Source organism: Macaca nemestrina, chromosome 8, assembly GCF_043159975.1.
Source record: "Macaca nemestrina isolate mMacNem1 chromosome 8, mMacNem.hap1, whole genome shotgun sequence".
NCBI lineage: Eukaryota > Metazoa > Chordata > Mammalia > Primates > Cercopithecidae > Macaca > Macaca nemestrina.
The window spans coordinates 15,364,167-15,387,510 of record NC_092132.1 but is presented as its reverse complement, the minus strand read 5'-3'; the positions used below and the strand labels follow the sequence as shown (position 1 = coordinate 15,387,510).

The window sequence follows — 23,344 nt, the reverse complement described above, 5'->3', positions numbered from 1 at the left end:
TCCACTTGCAGATCTCAACTAGAAAGAATTGTGAAGTGCTTACATTTTTTTAAATTTTTTAAAAAAATTATTTAAATCCATAGGCTACCTTCCTACCCAAACTAGGCATACTGAAAATGGTTTAAAAACTTTAATTTTAATAAAACACTGTTTTTAAAAGTTGCTTATAAGGCATGAACAGTGAAAATATGCTAAAACTAGGTTCTTAAAAGACACACATTTAATACGTTAATAGACTACTAAGAGGTCAGTGCCACATACCAAAGACTGAAAACCGGCCAGTTGTCACCATCGCACATACCATAATGGAACTTTGGCACACCCATTTCAAAAGGTTGCCAACCAGGCTACATATTTTGACTACTGCTTCAACATACTGTTCTATAAATAGAAAGACAAAGCTTTAGTTTAACCACATTCACATTTTAATACAGGAAGTTCCAATTATCAAAAAGACTCCAAAATGCATCATCCCTCATTTTCAGGGATCCACCTGCTTTTACCCACTGGCAACTGAGAACTAGCTCCATAGCTAGAAGATTGTTTTAAGTTTCCAAGTCTCTAAATTCATGTATGCTTTAATCCAAATGAATGGAATAAATGAAGCTAGCTTCTCCATACTTTTAGAAAAAACTCGGTAAATATATTTACTAAATACCAGGACACATTTAGTATTTAACATTTAAATCAAAATAAATTCAAACATAACAAATAATCTTCAGCAAGTTAGCTTTCAAAATAACATTTTTAGAAGACTTGTTTACAGAAAATAACTGGAAGGGTGGATCATTTATAAGATGCTAATAAATAAAATGGAGTCCTACTCCCCTAAAAAAAAAACACAAAGAAAAATTGTGAATTTGAATATTCCCTTCACTAACTATGCTTGCCTCTCATCTACCTAAATCTATGCTGTCCCTTTATATAAAGGGAAAGAAGCCTCCCTGAAAATGTGCTTAATTAACATCTTTTAGTTTGCTGGAATTTGCCAGAATTTAAAGTAGAGAACTGTGGTTTGATATAAAGAAAGCAAACTAATCTCACACCTTGCATCCTAAGGTGTTTTCTCATATTTCACTTAAATTCAATGTCCCTGAAATTCTTAAAACTCTGTGATCTCTTTCAAATTGAAAGATGTCTGCACATGCCAGTCATTACTTTTTGAGTAAATGTTATTAAAGTGACCAACTTTTCTTTGAGGAAATTAATCTCAAATTTCCACCAAGGTCATTACATATAACTTTTCCCTCAAAAACAGATCAAAAAATGAACAGCACCAACAATAATAATACGTGTTGTGTTCTTATCATATGCCAGGAACTTTTTTTTTTTGAGACAGAGTCTCCCTCTGTCCCCCAGGCTGGAATGCAATGGCATGATCTTGGCTCACTGCAACCTCCACCTCCCAGATTCCAGTGATTCTTGTGCCTCAGCCTCCCAAGTAGCTGGGATTACAGGCGAGCACCACCATATCCAGCTAATCTTTGTATTTTAAGTAGAGACAAGGTTTCACCATGTCGACCAGGCTGGTCACAAACTCCTGGCCTCAAGTGATTTGTCCACCTCAGCCTCCCAAAGTGCTGGGATTGCAGGCGTGAGTCAGTGTGCCTGGCACTTTTTTAAATGTCAGATTTAATGAAGTATAATTTAGATATGTTAGGAAATAATTCTTCATACGTATCTTTCATTTTTATTTTTGGAGACGGAGTTTCACTCTTGTTGCTCAGGCTGGAGTGCAGTGGCATGAACTCGACTCATCGCAACCTCTGCCTCCTAGGTTCAAGCGATTCTCCTGCCTCAGCCTCCTGAGTAGCTGGGATTACAGGCACTCGCCACTTCACCCAGCTAATTTTTTGCATTTTCAGTAGAGACAGGGTTTTACCATGTAGGGCAGGCTGCTTCATAGGTACCTCTTTTGCATACAGTACAGGCAGAGGTACCAGCTGCCCTTTGCTCTAGAGAGTGTCTTTTCAAGAATGTTTGTAGAGTGAACAGCCTTGAGAAATAAAGATAGTATCTCCTTCTGGAGCAAGGGACAAGCATGCTTACTGTCTGTTCAGTATAATAAATATAATGTATCCCTCCAGAGCAAAGGGCAGGCATGCTTATTGCTCATTAGAAAAGATTTGGGTTCCCTTAACTCAGGGCTCCTCTCCAACAAGATAGCCCACTGTGTGTACAAGTATTCCTGGTCCTCTTCATGTCATCCTGTAGAATGAGGCTCAGACAACCAGCACAAATGCTGATACTCTGGCTACTACTATGATAGAGAATAATCATCTGCCCTTGATCTTTAACACAGGAGTTTCATGTCTTCTACCAGATTCCATGAAAATGTGGCAGGATAACTTATTAGCTTGCAAGTAGGATAAAATCTCAGACCATCATGGTTCTTGACAGTTCTGGGGAAAGAGGGTGGGATGCTGACATAGCCAAAACTCTCTAAGAGAAAGGATAAAGGCTCTGCAGACTGAGTTCCGGGACAAGGGAAGACACCCTGGGATCTGAGAGTGATCCTAGAGGTGGATGGGAAGAAGGTAGGAATAAAGATTCCCCCACCTGTTTACCTGTTAATGAACAGGAGTGGAATTAATGTTTAGAAACTGAGCAGTGAGAAGTGAGGCTGAAACCAAATGGTGGCTTGGTAGTTGTTCACTATCCTCTGGGCTGGTGGAAGGAGGGGAAGACCATAATAAGGGCAACAAACCCCATGGTCCCAGGTGAAAGGCTGTGGCTGTGATTGCTGAGCCAAATCCCCCAAACTAAAAGAAATGGTGTAAGTAATGATGGCCTTGCTGCCAAGTACAGAGCTTCAAGTAGACCAAAAACATTAAACTGCGAGAGAATGACCCAAAGTGAATACAAAGCCTTGATTACCAGCACCGAGTTGCTCTCTCCCCTTCCCCACTCCCTGATCCCTCTCTGCCCCAACCCCCAAACTCTTCTGCTTTAATGAGAAAAGACGGTTAGGAATGGGGCTGAGGTCTCCTTGATCCCCAAGATGGACTGAAGGCCAGACATACCAGGAGGTTTGCCCAGAGAAGTTCAGGGAGAGGCTCAAAATTTTTTGGTTCTCTTGGAAATAGGCACCCAGGTAACCATTCTATCTAGTCCTGTCAGGCAGATACTCAGATTAAGCTAACAGGGTCTGGGCAGGGTTTACAGTGGTTAGGAAAATAAATGTGACTTATGGGTGGCATGTTTTGGACCAATTCAATGTGCTATTGTTGCCTCTACGTCACAATGTATAGTAAGAACTGAAAAGCTGGGTGCAGTGGCTCGCACCTGTAATCCCAGCACTTTGGAAGGCCGACGTGGGCAGATCACTTGAGGTTGGAAGTTCGAGACCTGACCAACATGATGAAACCCTGTCTCCAGTGAAAATATAAAATTAGCTGGGCATGGTGGCATGTGCCTGTAGTCCCAGTTACTCAGGAGGCTGAGGTAGGAGAATAACTTGAACCCAGGAGGCGGAGGTTGCAGTGAGCCAAGATCACGCCATTGCACTCCAGCCTGGGGAACAGAGTGAGACTCGGTAACAAAAAAAAAAAAAAAGAACTGATGTGTTATCTTTTTGTACTTAAAAGACTCACTTAAGAGCCAGTGAGGGTTTTTCCAATCAGAAAGGGCTGTATGTAAAAAAGTGCACTAGTACCTTTGGGGCCCCACGATCCTAAGGACCACTCTGAGCCATAAGTCTCATGATTTCGCTGATGAGAGGATTTGGCAAAAAGAGGCAGCCTCCACCTACAGGTGCCCCTTGTGGTTTTGAACGCTTTGCCTCCCTGACACAACGATCAGGTTTACGCCTTCTGAAAAGCAGCTATTAGCTTGCTTCTGGATTCCAGTGGAAACTGAATGCCCAACTCATGGAGGCCTCACGAGTGTCCAGCCTGATGTTCCTAGGGTCAGCTTACACTCAATGACTAACAATGCGGTAGATCAATGGCAAATGCTTACATGAAACACACCTGGCTTAGCCTTAGCCCCAAGAAGGATCTCAACTTTACATAAAAAAGGGCTGGCACCTAGCCCTTTGGGGAAAACTTGATTCCCTGCTCTACCACTGGAGGCAAAGCTACTGGCTCAGTGAAGCCCGCATCCAGTAAATCATCACGTCTTATAGATTTGACATCATCAATATTCTTTCCTGGATATTAGCAACAGCCTTTTAATTTGTCTCCCTGCATCCAATCTCACTTCACCTTTAATACATTCTCCAAAAGCAGTCAGGACAATCTTTCCAAAAGACAACTTGAGTATTTTACTCTCTCCCCTATTAAGATCCTATAATGGTTTCCCCACTGCCTTCAGCTGGAACTGAATGGGACTTGTTAACATGACTCATGCAGATGGTTTACTTCTCATCTACCTCTTTAGCTTCATCTTTCCCACTCTTCCTTTACAGTCTCCATTACTGTCATACTATAACCAGTATCAGTTTCTAACATGACTTCTCTTATCTTCAGGCTTTTTGCCTCTCTCTCTCTTCCTACCCCCATGTAAACTCTCCCTCTTGACTGACTGGTCTACTCTTCAGGTCAGAGTTTAGATGACATTACAACAGGGTCTTTTATCTTGAACTAGTTAAGATTAGGTACCTAAGGCAGAGGCAGGCGGATCACGAGGTCCAAAGATCTGAGACCATCCTGGCCAACACGGTGAAACCCCATCTCTACTAAAAATACAAAAATTAGTCAGGCGTGGTGGCATGTGCCTGCAATCCCAGTTACTGGGGAGGTGGAGGCAGGAGAATTTCTTGAACCAGGGAGTTGGAGGTTGCAATGAGCCGAGATCGTGCCACTACATTCCAGCCTGGCGACAGAGTGAGACTCCATCTCGAAAAAAAAAAAGATTAGGTACCTATGTAACACGTATCACTGAATTCACACTCTCTCTCTATCTTCTATTCTATTGTAAGGAAGAACCACAAATGATTTATTCACTGTAATATAACCCTACTTATGTGCTCAATAACTACTTGGGTAGTTAATGGCAATCTATATACCACATATTGTGCCAGGTGATCAAAAACAAAATTATTTTTAATAATCATTTGACTTAGAAATACATTAGTAAAATTATATGCTGCCTTCCTTGTTATGTTGAATTGAAATTAACATAAAAATTTCACAACAGTTTAGTGAGGCATGTAATAGGGACGTTATTCCCATTTAATAATCTGAGGATCTTCACATTATCATATAAAGCAAATTTGTCAAACTGAATTCAGTGTTTTTGTCCATACATACTAGAACGTTACGATGAGAAGAATCTCTCAATTAGAGGATTTTTACTGATTAGAGGATTTGGCAAAGGTCAAGTCAACAAGTCAACAAACTATAAAAGTGTACCTCAGGTCACAGGTTTCACAGAATTCAATTCTTTATTATCCTCACTAAGATAAATGGCATAAATAATCCTTAAATTATCACATTATATGTCATATTATGATATGTCATAATATATATTACGATATATGACGTCATATTGCGGCAGGCCAGGTCTCACTCATGCAGGCCTCCACAACAACTGTTTCAGTACTGACTGAGTTGTTCAGTTAAATATTAAAAGCCAGTGCCCTTATACAAAGACTGAGATTAACAAAAGCCCATCACCAGTTTTACCTAGGCCTTTACTGGGCCTTAAAGCATGATAAAACAATGAACGAAATCTTAACAGGACCCATTTAGGATTAAACAAGTTTTATTGTGGGTCTGAAGAAACTCCCTAGGCCTCCACAAACAAATTTACTGGGGGTCTGAAGGAATTCCCCAAACCTCTGTGATTTTGCAGGAGACAATATAAGGGTAATCACCCACAGCAACTGGACCCATTTAGATTAAGTAAATTTACTGAGGGTCCAGAGGAAGCTCTTCAGGACTTCGACCTTAGTTATAGATTAAAAGAAGTTAATCACTCATGTTATTTAGATGAATGCACACTTACATGTAGACATATAACTCAGAAGGCATATAAGCTCTGGAAAACTTTGTTATTTTGAGTTGGTCTGGCAATAATTTCCAGGCCTTCTCCCTATAACTGGTTGCAGAAAATAAAAACTCTCTTCCTCTCCAGTTCACCTGCATCTCGTTATTGGGCCATGAGAAATAGCAGCCTGACCCTCAGTTTGGTCCGGGAACAATATGACATATGTCACATTATGACATCTGGGACTATGTCATAATTTCTTTCTTATCAAGTGTTTTCTGAAAATGCTTGACCTAAAGTAGTATTCAGGTTAATCTGGATTATCTGAGGACATGCCAATTTATGATTGGAAGGAATAAATATTCTAGATCAATGGTCCCTAACCTTTTTGGGACCAGGAAATGGTTTCATGGAAAACAATTTTTCCACAGACAGGGTGACAGAAGGAATGGTTTCAGGATGAAACTGTTCCACCTCAGATTACCAGGCGTTAGATTCTCACATGGAGCACAAAACCTGGATCCCTCTAATGCACAGTTCACAACAAGGTTCACGCTACTATGAGAATCTAATGCTGTCTCTGCTGATCTAACAGGAGGCAGACCTCAGGGAGTAATGCCGCTCACCTCCTGTTGTGCAGTCTGGTTCCCAACAGGCCATGGCCCAGGGGTTGGGGACCCCTGCTCGAAACACAGTAGAAAGGGTGTGTATCAATCTAGAATTTAATATATATCATACATAATGCATCAACTAAAATATAACAAGAAGAGATTACTGTATTAGCAAAAAATAACTGTACAGGACTCAGGCTTCACAGTGTCACATACAATAGTACCTTAATGTTGATGATCAATCTTTTCAAAATGAATTAAATAGCTACAAAAATATATCTCTGCATTAAGTCTTCTCCTTAAAATCACACAATATCTTTAAAAGTAGTCATTCTGACCCATGGTACCATTATCCAGATGTGAAGGTGTGTTGCAAGAAATGTTTATATTTAAATAATCAAAATTCTAACAATGATTTCTTTGTTTAAAAAGTTTACAAATGTGACTCAGTTGCATTCTAATTACTTGCACAAGTGGGAAAGGGGTGAAACTACAGCTAGCTGTCAGTCCTGTATATGCTTACAGGAGAGTACAGAACAAGTGAACATTATCCATCCTCCATGGCAGCTGAAAAAGAAAAAGTTTTGAGATTTGCTGTTTTAAGTATGTTTTACAAATACTTCATATAAAATATAAGATTAGTACATTGAAATAGAATTTAAGTAAACGTGATGGGTTCAAATGCCGGTCTTCAACATCTCCCACTTGAGAGTATACTTGACAAGTATACGGAATTGGAAATATTTAATTATGATTAATGGCATACCTCTAACCTAAGCTCTCTGAGCCTTACTTTCCTCATGTTAATTAGGAATTAAATAGAAGTTAAACTACACATTGCAAAGTTGTTATAAAACTAACCTAATGGTTAAAAGGAATCTGGCATATAGTAGGTGTTCAATATTACAGCATAATTAAGAGCTAGGATTTAGTGAACTGATCATAATACAGAATGAGCTCACACATCCAACAACATTTATGTGGACTTTCAGAAACTCTAAATGCACAAGAAATTATTTGAATTCACTGTTGTTCATGAATGCTGATAAGATACATATATCAAATGCCCATTCTAAGCAAATAAATCCATTCTATGCACTAAAGTACAACACAAAATCATATCTATACTTCCTCACCCAAAGATCTCAAAGCAAATTAAATAACCCAATATAGCAGTCTTTTTTTTTTTTTTTTTTTTTTTTTTTGAGATGGAGTCTTGCTCTGTCGCCCAGGCTGGAGTGCAGTGGCGCCATCCTGGTTCACTGCAAGCTCCACCTCCGAGGTTCACGCCATTTTCCTGCCGAAGCCTCCCAAGTAGCTGGGACTACAGGCGCCCACCACCACACCCAGCTAATTTTTTTGTATTTTTAGTAGAGACGAGGTTTCACCGTGTTAGCCAGGATGGTCTCGATCTCCTGACCTCGTGATCAGCCCGACTCGGCCTCCCAAAGTGTTGGGATTACAGGCGTGAGCCACTGCATCCGGCCAGCAGTCTTAAAAATATACAAGATACCTGAAAAAAACTACAGTTCAGAGCAATCAACATCTTTTTCAAAAATTTTTGCCACATAATTACAAAATGCTGTTACAGTCTAAGATTCTTTGACCTTGCCATTAACTCAATTGTTCAAAACATCATTATTAAGTACCCACTATGCACCAGGCAGGCACTGTGCTAAACTCTGGTGTAGTTACAGAAGAGATCAAAAATAGGAGGTATGCCACTAAGTTATTTCCAACTATTACAGTCTTGTTTTCCTTAAACAATGTAAGAGAAAATTGTAAGTTCTTACAGTTGAATGCATTAATACTTAGTAAGAGTCAAGTAACCTCAAATAAGTGACAATCCAGTATTTTCCCCCACGGGGACTAGGAGTAAAATAAGCACCCCTCTATACTTCTCCATCAATTGTTATTTACTATATAAAGATAAATGACCATTTCAGATATGAGTGAAATACTCTCAAGAGGGACACTAATTTAACCTGTAAATTTTAAAAACCTGTTTATTCCTGAAGAATTCAGAGAAATGAATTTTAACTTCAATTAGTTTAAATGTCAATCAAAAATCTATCAAAAATAAACTGCATTCACTTAGTTTTACTCAACATCTGAAATTATACTTCTTCTGGGGCAACTAGAATTAACTTACTGACCACGCCTCCCTCTGATCAACCAACCACTTTCTTGGGAGAGAAAAATCTAGCCTCTATCCAATTACATAATCTAAAATTCATACTATATAGTCTAGAACGTTTTACAAAGCAAGAGGTTCCTCACAAACAGCTACATCACTATTAAAGTTTTAAAGATTTTTAAAGATTATTATCTAGCAAAACTGTTCTGCAAATACATATTCTTTCTCTCTCTCTCTCTCTCTGTCTCTCTCTCTCTCGTTAAAAAATCTAACTGTTGAAGTGGTTATCCAAAACCTAAGCAGGGACAAACAGTCAAGTATCTTTTTAACACCAAGCTCCCATAAAACGAAGCTGTTGGAAAATGCTGCCATAAATACTGACAGCAATAGTATCATCATAATAATATGCAGGTAGGTGTGCTTTAGGACTACGAGCCTCTCTTGGAGTTCATTATCATGGATATGAAAGTCACACGAAAAAAAAAGTGCTGTCATTTCATTTTATGAATGCTGATTAGGGAGTTTCAGTTAACTGCAACACTCTACAAACAGGCTATCAAATAAGCCCCAGTTATCAAGCAGTTCTAGACACAAAGCTTCTGTTTCTATTACTAAATACAATTAAAGAATTAAAAGGATCAGTGTGTTTTTCTTGAGGTATATTTGTCTAAAATGATTTGCGATAGTAAGTCACCAAACAGCGAGTGACTGAAATTCCTTTAGCTATATAAAACACTCCTCTGGAATGCCGATCTCCCACACAGTAAGACTTAAAACACACAAAACTGATTGACACACATTTTTCACATAGAGATTAAAAAGGTGGCAAACTCAACACACTTACACAGAAGTAGGAAAAAATGTGTAAGCAAATTCCAAAAACCTTTGTCTTATCCAGAATGGCACTCTGTGGTACTCCAAGTATTCGGGCATTTCATCAGTATTCTGCACACAGGGGGTACTCAAAAAATGTTGTTGACAGATGAGACATGAAATATCACCAACAAACATTTCTACAGCAATGTATTAACAGGTAATGTTGCAAATCAGTCAAGGGACCAAGTGAGGAGGAATCCAGAGGAGTAGAAAGAATAATAATCTGCCAAATTTTACACTCAGAGGAAATTAATCCATCATAGAAGTCTTCCAGGAAAAAAAAAAAAAGGTACTCAGTATGACCCAGAATAGCCAGGAGATTAAAACACACACGCGCGCGCGCGCGCGCGCACACACACACAGCAATTGCCACTTTCACTACAGTTTGACAGTTATAGATTTGGGTAATTATAGTAGAAATTGCGTGTTTGGAAACAAACTAAGACCACACCCTAAGACTGAGAATCTGGACTTTAAACGTTGAGCATTAATTAAAAGGACAACGCAGTATCTAAGTTGGAAGGTCTGGCCGCGCAGGTGGAAGGCGAAGTGATGGGGAGCGATAAAGACACCAACTTCAACACCAGTGACCAGGACTGGGTGTTGAGGCGTGGCGAAGACCGGAGGAGAAGGGGGTGTGGAGCTGGGGACAGGAAGAGGGGATGAGGAGGAGGAAAAGCGGCCGCGAAGAGGAAGGAGTGGTGGGAGTCGGGATGGGGTGGGGGGACAACGCCGACGCGGGAGGGACGAGCCGGGGAGCAAGGAGTCACCGGCGGGCGCAGGATCTGGGGTGGGAGGGGGCGGCGAGAGCGCGCTGGAGGTGCCAGTGGAAGGAAGGGGGCGGAAGAAAGGAAGACCCGAATGAATGAGCGCCGGGGGCAGGCCGGGGCCGCGGGGCCGGAGAGGAAGCGGCCCTGGGGCGCCGCGGGGCCGGGGGCGGGCCCAGCGCGCCTGGGAAGGAGGAAGCCCAGCGCCAGCGCGGGGCCCGCCGCACCCGCCTCTTCGCCAAAATGGGGTCGCGGAGCAGGAAAGCGAGGAGTGTGAGGGAAGAGAGGAAAATGGCAAAAACCAATCACTCACCCTCAGCTCGAGCCTCCAGACGCTCTCAGTCCCGCTCCTCCGCCCTCCTCGAGCCGCAGAGGCGGCTCCTCAGCGGCGCTAGGGGGAGCCCCGGGTCCGGAGCGGGGGAGCGGCAGCAGCCGGACCGGGAGCCCCTCAGCACCTGCCCCTGTGGCGGAGCCGCGACAAGCCAAGCGGCAGCGGCGGCGGCTCCGAGCGGGGAGGGCAAGTGACCCGGATGTACAGGGTAACGACGAGGAGGGGGAGGGGGGAATGCCAGGAAGTGAGGGCGCCGCGGACCTGTCCGGCCGTGCGCATGCGTCGCACGCCCGCCCCGCAAGGTAAATCCTTAGCCTATCTTCTCCGCCCCTCCTCCCCGCCCCTCCCGAAGGGGCGGGGCGAATCCGGAGACAGGTGGTCGGCGGGCGCGGCGTACTGTGGAAGGAGGCGTGGCCACCCCCTTGCACCCTCCCCGCCTACTTAAAGGGGCAGCACCTTCGCGCCGAGATAGCTTCTGAGTGGGTTGGAGTCTTCCAGCCTTTCTGAGGTACAGATGGGAAACGGAGGTTCAGAGGTGGCGGTGACCTGCCTCGTCAGCGGGCTTGGAAATGGCAGGAACTGGACATCGGGACTCGATGCTGAGCCCTGCGAAGTTGCCATACCCCACGCCTGGAACCGCTAGGCTGCGGGGCCCGCCTTTCCCCCTCGGGTCAGGTACTGAGCCTCGCCCGCGATTCCCAGAGCGGCACGTGTGCCTGGCAGACGCCCAGCGCCAGGAGACTGCACCGTTACCGCCTGCGATGGTATCGCGGAGACGCCCTTGGGAGGTGAAAAATGATCATTCTGAGAACAACAATTAGACTCCACTTACAACACTCTCAGATAAATCAGACCCCTGTTCTGGGGTCGACTCTGGGCAAAAATATCTAGAGGGCAGAAACTTGGATGTGACAGAGGGCGCAGCCTCTTAATTCCCTAATTCCCCTTTAACTCTTTGAACATAAATGATCCCTTCCCCTTTACAGACAAAAACAGAACATTCCATCTAGCTAGCTTCTCCTAATCCTGTTATAAAGCTGATTTTTTTTTTTTTCATTAACACTAAAGGGGAGAAGATGACAATGTTATCTCTCCCAGGGTTGTTTTCAGTTTGACAGCCGAGCAGATCACTAAGATGGAGGTAAATGATTATGAACATTTTGGGGTCACAGGCCCAACTGAAAATCCTGTAAAAGTATGGACTTTTCCCCCCAGTAAAACACATACATGCACACACGTTTGCATAACATATCAAGAGTTTCATGCAACCAAGGAGCCTATCCATGAAATCCTGATTATGAACGAAGCTCTAGTCAAGGCGCTAAAGTTCCAGTAACTATCTGCGCCTTACTGTATGGGCCAAGAAATCACTCCTTGCCACAAAACACAGAAGGGCAGCCCTTACCTTATTTAGCCTTTTTGTCTTCCTCTTGAGTTATGTAGAAACCAAATGGTATGTAACATGGTGGGCATATTACTTAGAAACGTGTTGAGTCATGGAGAGATGAAGTGGCTTTTTCAAGGCATACACTAGGGGCAACATTCCTAGGCCTCAGACTTTTACCTTAATTATCATACTTCAGGAGGATTCAGGGGTTCTATATTGTAGCTCTTATAATTCTGGTCAATTTCAATGAAACGGAAGGAGATGTTTGTTTGTTTGTTTTGTGACAGTCTTGCTGTCACCTAGGCTGGAGTGCAGTGGCGCGGTATCAGCTAACTGCAACCTCCACCTCCCAGGTTGAAGCGATTCTCCTGTCTCAGCCTCCCAAGTAGCTGGGATTACAGGCGCACGCCACAATGCCCGGCTAATTTTTTGTATTTAAGTAGAGACGGGGGTTTCACCATGTTGCCCAGGCTGCTCTGGAACTCCTGAGCTCAGGCAATCCACCTGCCTCAGCCTCCCAAAGTGCTAGGATTACAGGCATGAGCCACCGCGCCTGGCTGGAGATGATGCTTTGCAAATGTTGATGCTGATAGAAAAGTCCTCATAATCCAAGAAGCTTGGTCCACTTGTCTGACATACTGACATCCAACCTCAGATAACCTGGGTTCAGATGGACCACTGTCCTCAATGTGAACCAGAGGAGGAGTTCATACACGTGCACAGTCCCTTAGATATGAGCTCTGAGTAACCACAAACCTCCTAACCCTATCTCCCACCAAAAGCAGAAATCTTTCATAGTATCTTTAACACGTGAATATCTAGTTCAGCTCCAATATCTCCAACTATAGGGAGCTCATTACTGCAATCATCAGCCTTTGACTATGAGAAACCTCTTTTACAGTAAGCTGATGCACAACAATTTTCATCCACTGTCCTAATTTTATCTATGGAGAGCAATATAGACATGACGCTGGCCTAGGGAGCTTACAGTCCAGCAAAGAAGCAGTCCACTGAGAAGTGATAATAATAAAATACTGGACCAGGTACAGTGGCTCACGCCTGTAATCCCAGCACTTTGGGAGGCCGAAGCAGTGGATCACGAGGTCAGGAGTTCGAGACCAGCCAGGCCAACACGGTGAAACCCCATCTCTACTAAAAATACAAAAATTAGCTGGGCGTGGTGGCAGGAGCCTGTAATCCTAGCTACTCAGGAGGCTGAGGCAGGAGAATCGCTTGAACCCAGGAGGTGGAGGTTGCAGTGAGCCGAGATCTTGCCACTGCACTCCAGCCTTGATGACAAGAGCGAAATGCATCTCGAAAAATAATAATAGTAACAAAATACGATGAGTCCTGTGAGGAACATGGAATGCCCCTCTCAGATGCACCTTTCTCCTTAGCTGCCCTGGGCCCATTCCTGCCATGTACAAGAACTCACAAGTTCTTCCATTATCCCATGTGGGAATTCCCTGAAAGAGGAAGCTGGCTCAGAAAACAAGACCCCTATGAGAAGTGCTGAACTTATTCTACAATCCTTTCTTCATCATTGTGCATGAATGTAATCACATTTTCTCTGAGGTCAAAGCTTTCAAAGAAGGCCGGGCACGGTGGCTCAAGCCTGTAATCCCAGCACTTTGGGAGGCCGAGACGGGCGGATCACGAGGTCAGGAGATCGAGACCATCCTGGCTAACACAGTGAAACCCCGTCTCTACTAAAAATACAAAAACTTAGCCGGGCAAGGTGGCAGGCGCCTGTAGTCCCAGCTACTTGGGAGGCTGAGGCAGGAGAATGGCGTGAACCCGGGAGGCGGAGCTTGCAGTGAGCTGAGATCCGGCCACTGCACTCCAGCCTGGGTGACAGAGCAATACTCCGTCTCAAAAAAAAAAAAAAAAAAAAAAAAGCTTTCAAAGATTTATGTTGAAAAATTGAACAAAAGATGCAAAAAAAAAAAAAGGCTTACATAAGAGCACTAGTCTCTTAATGATGATTTACGCATTGTGGATAGCTGTACACTGTACTAAACTCTAAGCTCTTGACTTGTTTTCTTCTTTTGCTTTTTCACAACCATCCTATATGGTACTATTATCAGGCCCATTTTATAAATGAGGCAACCGAAACTCCATATGTGACAGATCCAGGATTCAAACCCAATCTGTCAACTCCACAGTTTCTATGGACACTGCATTGTCTCTATTTTTTTAAATGTCACAAGGTCCTGTGGCTTTCCTGCAGTGCTGTTTTCTTGGAAACTTTTATTGATTATTAAATCAGTTTTAAAACACTATAGAGAATAAATGGTTTCACTCAATCATTGATTCATTCAATCAACACACATTCTTGCCCCCCTACCCCCACCCCGCTACTGTGTCCTAGGCATCAGGCTGAGGGTCTGGGAAGAAGGACAGTAAGACATCGAGTTCCTGCTCCAGAGGGGCTGCGAGTTTAGTGAAAGGACAGGCTGTCATTCTTGCACTTAAAACAAAGCATGACTCCTTATAATTCAGAAGGGTAGAGGAACCAACTTTCCCTGGGACAACTGTGAAGGCTTCACAAAGAATAGGACCTTTGGCCAGGGGCAGTGGCTCACACCTATAATCCCAGTATTTTGGGAGGCTGAGGCAGGCAGGTCACTTTGGGCCAGGAGTTCGAGACGGCCTGACTAACATGGTGAAACCCCATCTCTACCAAACAAAACAAAACAAAACAAAAACAAATTAAACGAACATGGTGGCACATGCCTCTGTAATCCCAGCTACTTGGGAGGCTGAGGCAGGAGAATCACTTGAATCCAAGAGGCAGAGGTTGCAATGAGCCAAGATTGCACCACTGCACTCCAGCCTGGGCAACAGAGTGAGACTCCATCTCAGGAAAAAAAAAAAAAAAAAAAGAATGGGACCTCTGAGCTTGGTCTTGAAGGGAAGGGGAAAGGGCCAAGAAGAAAATACGGGGGCCAAGGGTTGGGGGGGATTGTGAGGGTGCTGTGACACACTGAGATTGTAAAGGACATCACACACCACCCTAAGAAGTTTGAGCTTGCCTTCTGAAGGCAACCACAAGTAGAGACGCTTCTAACCAAGGGAGACACATAATCAGATATGTTTTATATCAGAATCACTCTGACCACAGGGTCCAATATGGACTACAGTGGTAGAGAGAACATAGGGCCAGCAAACCACTTAAGAGGCTGCTGTGGGGTCCAGGAGAGGAATAAGGAGAGAGCCTGCACAAGGAAACTGGTAGTGAAGATGAAGAACAGGCACCGGAATTAAGATGCTAACTGATGCAGAATCTGCAAGTTCAATCTGGGGGAAGAGGAAACTGGGGTTGTCGGGATGACCCAGAGGCTCCTGGCTTAGTAAACTGGATGGTGACACCACGTGATATCAATACTTTTACACAGTTTTCAGTCCTCTTATCTTCCAGTCTTTATCCATGTAAATGCACATTGCTTTGCCAGGTGCGGTGGCTCACATTTGTAATCCCAGGAGTTTGGGAGGCCAATGCGGGCAGATCACTTGAGGCCAGGAGTTCGAGACCAGCCTGGCCAACATGGTGAAACCCTGTCTCTACTAAAAATACAAAAATTAGCCAGGCGTGGTGGCACATGCTTGTATTCCCAGCTATTCTGAAGGCTGAGGCAGGAGAATCGCTTGAGCCCAGGAGGCAGAGGTTGCAGTAAGCTGATATCCCACCACTGCACTCCAGCCTGGGCAACAGACTGAGACTCTGTCTCAAAAAAATAAAAAACAAAAATAAATAAATAAATAAATAAATAAATAAATAAATAAATAAATAAAGGCACATTGCTTTCACTGGTTTCTTCAGATATGTGCAACTCTTTCCCAATACTTTCTCATATTTCTACACACTCACATCTATCATTTTAATGACTACAGAGTATTTCATCATACTGAAATACCTCAGTTTCTTTCAGTTGCTAAAGTTCCACACCCTACATGGCTGGTTTACCCCCTAGACTCATTTGGCTTTGGGTATTTTGCAAGGGATGAGTTGAGCCTCTAGGGAAAAAAAGCCTTTAGGCAAAAGGTATTGGAGAAGTGTGGCCTCGAGGGTCAGGGAAGCTGCAACTCTCCTGGGAGGGGCCTGGGCAACCGCATTCCTGTATTGCAGGTAGAAAATGCAGAACTATGGAAAAGAACCTGTCATCCACGGGGAGCCTGAGGTCCAGTTCTCTACAGAAGCTGGTTCTCATGTCCTAACCTCCCTAATCCATTTGTTCATCCATGTGTTCATATATTCACTCCTTCTAAGCATTCCTGTGAATTCAGAGAGCAACACAGCAAAGCTGAAACCACCTTTACGCTCTGGATGTAACCTGGTCAGGCTTTGAAACCTGCTCTACAGCTTACACAAGTTATTCAACATCTGAAAGCATCAGTTTCCCCCACAAGTCTGTTGTGTTAACTCAGAGAAAACTTGTAAAATGCTAGGGACTGAACTAGGCACAGACTAAACTCAATAACTGTTTTCAGTCTTGGTTTTCTCCTTAGGCTTTTTTGACTCCCACCACTGTACCTTGAGTTTCTTTTTTTCTATTTTTATTTATTTATCTTTTTGAAACAGAGTCTTGCTCTGTCGCCCCAGGCTGGAGGGCTGTCAAGCGATCTCCACTCACTGCAGCCTCCGCCTCCCGGGTTCAAGCGATTCTCCTGCCTCAGCCTCCTGAGTGAGTAGCTGGGATTACAGGCATGTGCCACCACACCTGGCTAATTTTTGCATTTTTAATAGAGATGGGTTTCACCATGTTGGCCAGGCTGGTGTTAAACTCCTGACCTCAGCTGATCCGCCCACCTTGGCCTCCTAAAGTGCTGGGAATACAGGCGTGAGCCACTGTGCCCGGCTGTACCTTGAGTTTCTGACCAAACCCACTGGGCAACCATTCATGAGCTGGAGCTCAGGTTCTGAATCTGCCAGAGTGAAGTACACCCACTCACTTGATCTTCGCTTCCTTTCTGTGAAATGGGGATAAGACTGTCTGCTTCTCAGAAATGTTGGGAAGCTCTCATGAAGACTGTATAAGAAAATACTTTCAAGGCTCCAAAGCACTATATCATTATTGACTGTTAACTGCTATTAGAGACATTCTGTTTTCTTTGTTTTTCCTTTTAAAAAACTCTGACCTCAGCATAAGCTCCCTGGATTGTAATTACCGGGTCAAAGGATCTGAACATTTTTATGGTTCCTGATTTGTTATTGCCCAGTTGTCCTTAGAGAAGACTACATTTTGCTGCCAGCCTTCACTCAAAGACATCTTTCAGTATGGTTCAGCACCTAGAGGATAGTTTTCGCTGCCTCTGTATCCCGTCTCACTCCTCAATTGAACGTTCAGGGAGTTCTATCAACTGATACTCTCTTCCTTTTCACAGGATGAATGAACACCGAATCCTTGAGGAAAAAGACATCTCCAAACATTTCCACCATAGTCAGGGACTCCAGTGTTACCTTAGGGATGAAGACTCCATGGATATTTAATGAAGAAAGGGGAAGAGGACAGGGGACAGAGGCCTGAGAATCTCCTGGGAAGGGCTAGAAGCTCATCCAGCATTGAAAGATGACATCAGAGCCGCTATTCAAAAAGAACCCAAGTAAGAAGGCAACCAATCAAACTGACACCTTCCTGTTATTTAGCAAAACATTAACCAATCTCACAGGAGCCATAAAGCTGTCCCCCGAGTTACAAGGTTTATCTATGAGCCTCCATCACATTTGCAAATCTAACATATTTCTCACAAGTGGGGCAACTCCAAGTCTCATTTCCCCAACCCTTCAGGTAACCTGCAGGAAGAAAACAGGGTCCCACTGCCTCACACTGGCTGTTCTCTTCTGTACCTCGAGTACACTTTCCAGTACTCACTTGGCTGTTTGTCAGCCTTCAGGTTCAAAGCGGTTCCCCCATCACCATTCCAAAGGTGAACCCCCCCGACCTTCACTCATTCCCTAGCATGTCACTGGTGTTTTTCCTTCACAGCGCTTATCACAAACACTAATTCTTTCCTTTTTTTTTTTTTTTGAAAGAGAATCTCGCTGTGTCACCTAGGCTAGAGTGCAGTGGTGCGATCTCAGCTCACTGCAACCTCCACCTCTCAGGTTCAGGTTCAGGTGATTCTCCTGCCTCAGCCTCCCGAGTGGCTGGGACTACAGGCACAAGCCATCATGCTCAGATAATTTTTTCGTGTTTTTAGTAGAGACGGGGTTTTGCCATGTTGGCCAAGCTGGTCTCAAACTCCTGACTTCGAGTGATCCTCCTGCCTTGGTTTCCCAAAGTGTTGGGATTATAGGTGTCAGCTACCACACCCAGTCTCTAATTATTTTACATTTTTAGCTTAAAAATGTTTTAACTAAAAAAAAAACAAAGAAATAAACAACCAAAAACCACCTCTTGTTACAATGTCAGCTGTGACGCCAGAGACGGAGCCATCACTGTGCCCACTGCAGTTCCTGCCACGGTGCCCGGACCCTAGGAGAGCCTCCCTAAATATGTTGAATGAATGGATAAAAAAAGGGAGGACCCAAGCAGTAAATGAGGTGCCCCGATGCACTATGCACCCTGATTCTATGAGTAATACATATTGATTGCAGCAAAAAAATTTGAAAATACATATGAGCAAATGAAAGAAAATATAAACACCCATGATCCAACCACCCACACCATATGGACAACCTTCCAAATGTTTTTCCTGTCTATATCTAGATAAACGCAGCACATATTTTTATTAAAATGGTTCATTTACTGAATTGTAATCTGCTGTCTTTCATCTCACAGTGTATCTTTATCAACCTTCCTTAATAAAGGAACGTCAGCCACACCACTGTTAAAGGCTATATAATACTCCCCTGTGCGGCTAAACCATGAAGTGTTGAATGAATCTGGAGTTCAGCTGAGGGGAGGTTTCTTCAATGTCAATAAAGGTAAAATGCTTTATTCCAGCACTTCCCCCTTGCCAAGTTTCCCATTTTTTCCCTCTGTGTTTGTATTGCTTTAGAGCTGTATTTCTACAGAACTGTATTCCCCACCGCCCATTCACCACCTGGAGTTATTAGAGTCCTTGTCAACTAGAGAAGCAAAATTGTTTGCAGCCGGAAAAGCTGACGTATGATGAAGCAAGGACGATGCCTTGAAGTTCAAATTGGGAATCTGCTGCTGATACAGGAAACAGAAATGAAGAGTGTGCTTTCTTGCCAAGATTTGAATAGGGAGAAGAGGAAAAGATTTTCTGCACGCCTTCACTTTTTCCCAAGCCCTACCCTCGAGGAGAGTTTTTTCCCAAGGGATAGGCTGTTCCCCCATGCTGACTGATGCTGTAAGCAGTTTGCAGACCAAGCCCGTGGCTCCATTTACAGACTCACTGGCTGCATAAAAATCCAAGAGGGCATGCTCAGAATGTGCCACCCCTTCCACTAACAGCTCTTTCAGCCCCTGCTGTGGTTCAGCAGCACAAAGGACTGCTCACTTGGCATGTTTAGCTCTGATAATTCCATTCCTTCCATCAGGAAGAGTCACAGGCACAGAAGGGCGTCACCTGAAGGAAGGGACAAGATGCCATAAAATCATAGATGGCTCCAGAGGAACAGTAGGGAGAAAAATGGCTGGGTGGGCCATTCATTTCTGAGCTTCACCCCACTGTGACCCCAAAACCTACAGAGAGGTTAGTTCATCTCTGCTTTTCCACCCACCTTACATAGTACACACCATCAGAATTAGATGAAGTCTTTGCCTATAGAAAAAGAGAATTCCAGGTGGTGGCTCATGCCTGTAATCCCAGCACTTTGGGAGGCCAAGGTGGGAGGACTGCTTGAGCCCAGAATTGCTTGAGACCAGCCTGGGCAACATGACGAGACCCTGTCCATAGAAAAAAATTAAAAACAAAGGAAAATTAGCCGAGTATCGTGGTGTGAGCCTGTGGTCCCAGTTACTTGGGAGGCTGAGGCAAGAGGATTGTTTTGGCTCATAAGGTCAAGGATGTAGTGGGTTGTGATTGCACTAATGCACTCCAGCCTAGGTGGCAGGGTGGGACCCTGTCTCAAAAGAAAAGAAAAAGAGAATTCTTAATTTTGTCCAGAGTTATTAATTTATCAATGACATTTTAAAAGATTGATAAACTATACTAATTTATCAATGCCCTTAAAAAAAAGATTTTTTGTGTGTTTTACAGAAAGACCATCATTAGAAGACAAAAGGATTTAATCTGAAATATAATGACAGAAGGAACTATTACCACCAATAACCTCTGATCAATCGCTTAGTTTCTGCCAGTATTATAGAAAGTGATTTCTACCCATTTATAATGTAATCCTTACAACATTATGAAAGATATTTTATTACCTCCCTGTTTTCAGGTGAGAAAATGGAGGCACAAACAGTTCAAGTACTTTGCCATAGGTCACATACCTACGAGGAGGTGAACCAGGATTCTAGACCAAGTCTTAGCTCCCTGCTTTGCATAAATAATTCCATCTGCCTTGCTTCCCCACTCCTTTTTCCTTTCTGTAAACATTAACTAAATCCCTCAGTGTCCAAGCTCCACCTGAAATACTACACTAAGCCTGGGCATGGTGGCTCATGCCTGTAATCCCAGCACTTTGGGAGGCCGAGGTGGGTGGATCACCTGAGGTCGGGAGTTCGAGACCAGCCTGACCAACACATGGAGAAACCCCACCTCTACTAAAAAAAAAATACAAAAATTAGCCAGGTGTGGTGGCGCATGCCTGTAATCCTAGCTACTCGGGAGGCTGAGGCAGTTGAATCGCTTGAACCCAGGAGGCGGAGGTTGATTGTGCCATTGCACTCCAGCCTGGGCAACAAGAGCAAAACTCCATCTTAAAAAATAATAATAATAATAATAATACACTACTTATCTATAAAACAGGCACAATTATCACCTATCTCACTGTGTTACTGTGAGAACTGACTAGAACTTAGGAAATTGCCAATTCCAACTGTCCTTGGCTATACAAAGCAACAATTACATATGAAACATAATCAGTAAAAGGTTGGTAAAACTTAAATGTTTGGTAAACTCTTAAATAAATGTATATACTTGATTATCTTGGTTTTTGACATTTGCTTTTTTTTTCTTAATTGGAGAGTTTGGGGGATTTTTGTTGACAATTGCTGTTTTAATCTTCAGACTCGGAAAGTTGTATATGATAGAAGCTGAGAGTCAGACCCCGGGCTTGGTCAGACTTAAGTTTTAATCCCTTCATTTTCTCAAATATAAAATAAAGTGTCCGGGCACGGTGGCTCATGCCTGTAATCCCAGCACTTTGGGAGGCCACGGCAGATGGATCACCTAAGGTCAGGAGTTCGAGACCAGCCTGGCCAATGTGGCAAAACCTTGCCTCTATTAAAAATACAAAAATTAGCCAGATGTGGTGATGTGTGCCTGTAATCCCAGCTACTTGGGAGGCTGAGACAGGAGAATCGCTTGAACCCAGGAGGCAGAGGTTGCAGTGAGAAGAGACTGTGCCACTGCACTCCAGTCTGGGTGACAGAGCAAGACCGTCTCAAAGAAAAAAAAAAAAAAAAGAAGAAACTATGGTACTCATTATCAGATGTATATTATTTCATGTAGAATGCTTAGCACAGGGCATAGAAAATTTAAGAGCTCAGTAAATATTAACATTTTCTATTATTTATTATTATTGTTGTTTTTATTAATAGACTTGCTTTCGTTAAGATGCTATTTGTATAAAGCTGCCCACTGCAGCATTATTTTTAATAAAAGCCAGACACAAATTAAATTTCTCACTATAGGGAAATGGCATAGTAGGATTCTGAAAGAACCATCTTTAGAATTAATGAAAATCACTTTAATTAAAATGTAAGCCCCTGCTCTGCTATTTGGGGGCAGTATGATTTTGAGCAAGTCATTTCTTTTATCTGGACCTGTTTCCTCACCTCAGAAATGAAGGGTTTGCTCTCAATGACTCCATGTCCTCTCGTGATTTAAAGTTATATGGTCCTGACCGGACACGGTGGCTCCCGCCTATAATCTCAGCACTTTGGGAGGCCAAGGCAGGCAGATCACTCGAGGTCAGGAGCTTGAGATCAGCCTGGCCAACATGGCGATACCCCGTCTCTACTAAAAATACAAAAATTAGACAGGTGTGGTGGCGGGCACCTATAGTCCCAGTTACTCAGGAGGCTGAGGCGAGAGAATCGCTTGAGCCTGGGAGGCAGAAGTTGCAGTGAGCTGAGATTGTGCCATTGCACTCCAGCCTAGGCAACAGAGTGAGACTCCATCTCAAAAACAAAACAAAGCAAAAAAATAAGTTATATAGTCCTAAGGTTCTCAATAAATTAAAATCCATCAACATCAAGGACAACATAAAACTGAGGACATAAGAAAATGGTAGAAATAGCCAGGCGCGATGGCTTATGCCTGTAATCCCAACACTTTGGGAAGCCGAGGCAGGCAGATCATGAGGTCAGGAGTTCGAGACCAGCCTGGCCAGCATGGTGAAATCCCCATCTCTACTGAAAATACAAAAAATTAGCTGGGCGTGGTAGCATGTGCCTGTAATCCCAGCTACTTAGGAGGCTGAGGCAGGAGAATTGATTGAACACAGGAGGCGGAGGTTGCAGTGAGCCAAGATTGTGCCACTGTACTCCAGCCTGGGTGACAGAGCGAGACTCCATCTCAAAAAAAAAAAAAAAAATGGTAGAAACACAAGATACTATTTTATGAATATTCCCAATCTTCTTTCACCCTACTCTTTGTTTCCATAACAGTTGTCACCTCCTAACATCATTTGTATTATGTTTATTGTCTTTCTCCATGAACTAGACCTAAGTCCATGACAGTAGGAGTTTATGGCTGGTCTGTCCACGAATGTGTCCCCAGCCCCTGGAACAATGTCTGGCATATAGTAGGAGCTCAGTTAGCATTTGCTGAATTTAAAAATGTGAATATTAAGTTAAAAGAACAAAATACAAAACTACATATATCATAAAATGCAAAATTACATTTATAATTATGTATATTACATGTGTATATATATATATAATAAATATGTAATAAAGTTTTATACATATAATAGAATGCAAAAGTATATATATAATTAATATAAAATATGTACCCCTATGGGGAAATGGTAGAGAGGGTAAGAGAAGGTAAAACTCAATGATAACAAGATGAATGTGGGAATGAAATAATATTCTTTTTCGTTTTCCTTTAATGTTTTGAACCATTTTGTTTGTCCAAAAAGATGGCATTTTAAAAAGGAAGAGTGTGAACAGGAGAAAAATGGAAGAGAAAAGAAATCAGAAGTGGCCAAGGGAGAGA

General features: G+C 43.1%; 1 protein-coding gene and 1 long non-coding RNA gene across 29 annotated transcripts in view; one reads left to right on the top strand and one right to left on the bottom strand.

Annotated features, from left to right (window-relative positions):
• CYRIB (CYFIP related Rac1 interactor B) overlaps positions 1 to 23,344 on the bottom strand; it is a 174,311-nt gene that overhangs the window by 87,691 nt on the left and 63,276 nt on the right. For 7 of the 28 annotated variants that reach the window (XM_011760061.3, XM_011760066.3, XM_011760056.2 and 4 more), the window contains exon 1: positions 10,636 to 10,849. The exons of 17 other annotated variants lie outside the window; for them this stretch is intronic. The gene's annotated coding sequence lies outside the window, so the exon portion shown is untranslated. Of the gene's footprint in view, positions 1 to 261; positions 382 to 5,949; positions 5,974 to 6,557; positions 6,577 to 10,635; positions 10,850 to 23,344 lie in introns of those variants that run through there. 4 more of the 28 variants (XM_071067827.1, XM_071067828.1, XM_011760058.3 and 1 more) reach the window with 4 other exon arrangements.
• LOC139355748 (uncharacterized) lies at positions 10,917 to 20,308 on the top strand. The gene is made up of 5 exons (XR_011606737.1): positions 10,917 to 11,441; positions 17,426 to 17,644; positions 18,823 to 18,968; positions 19,551 to 19,705; positions 20,213 to 20,308. It is a non-coding gene; the product is annotated as an uncharacterized lncRNA (long non-coding RNA).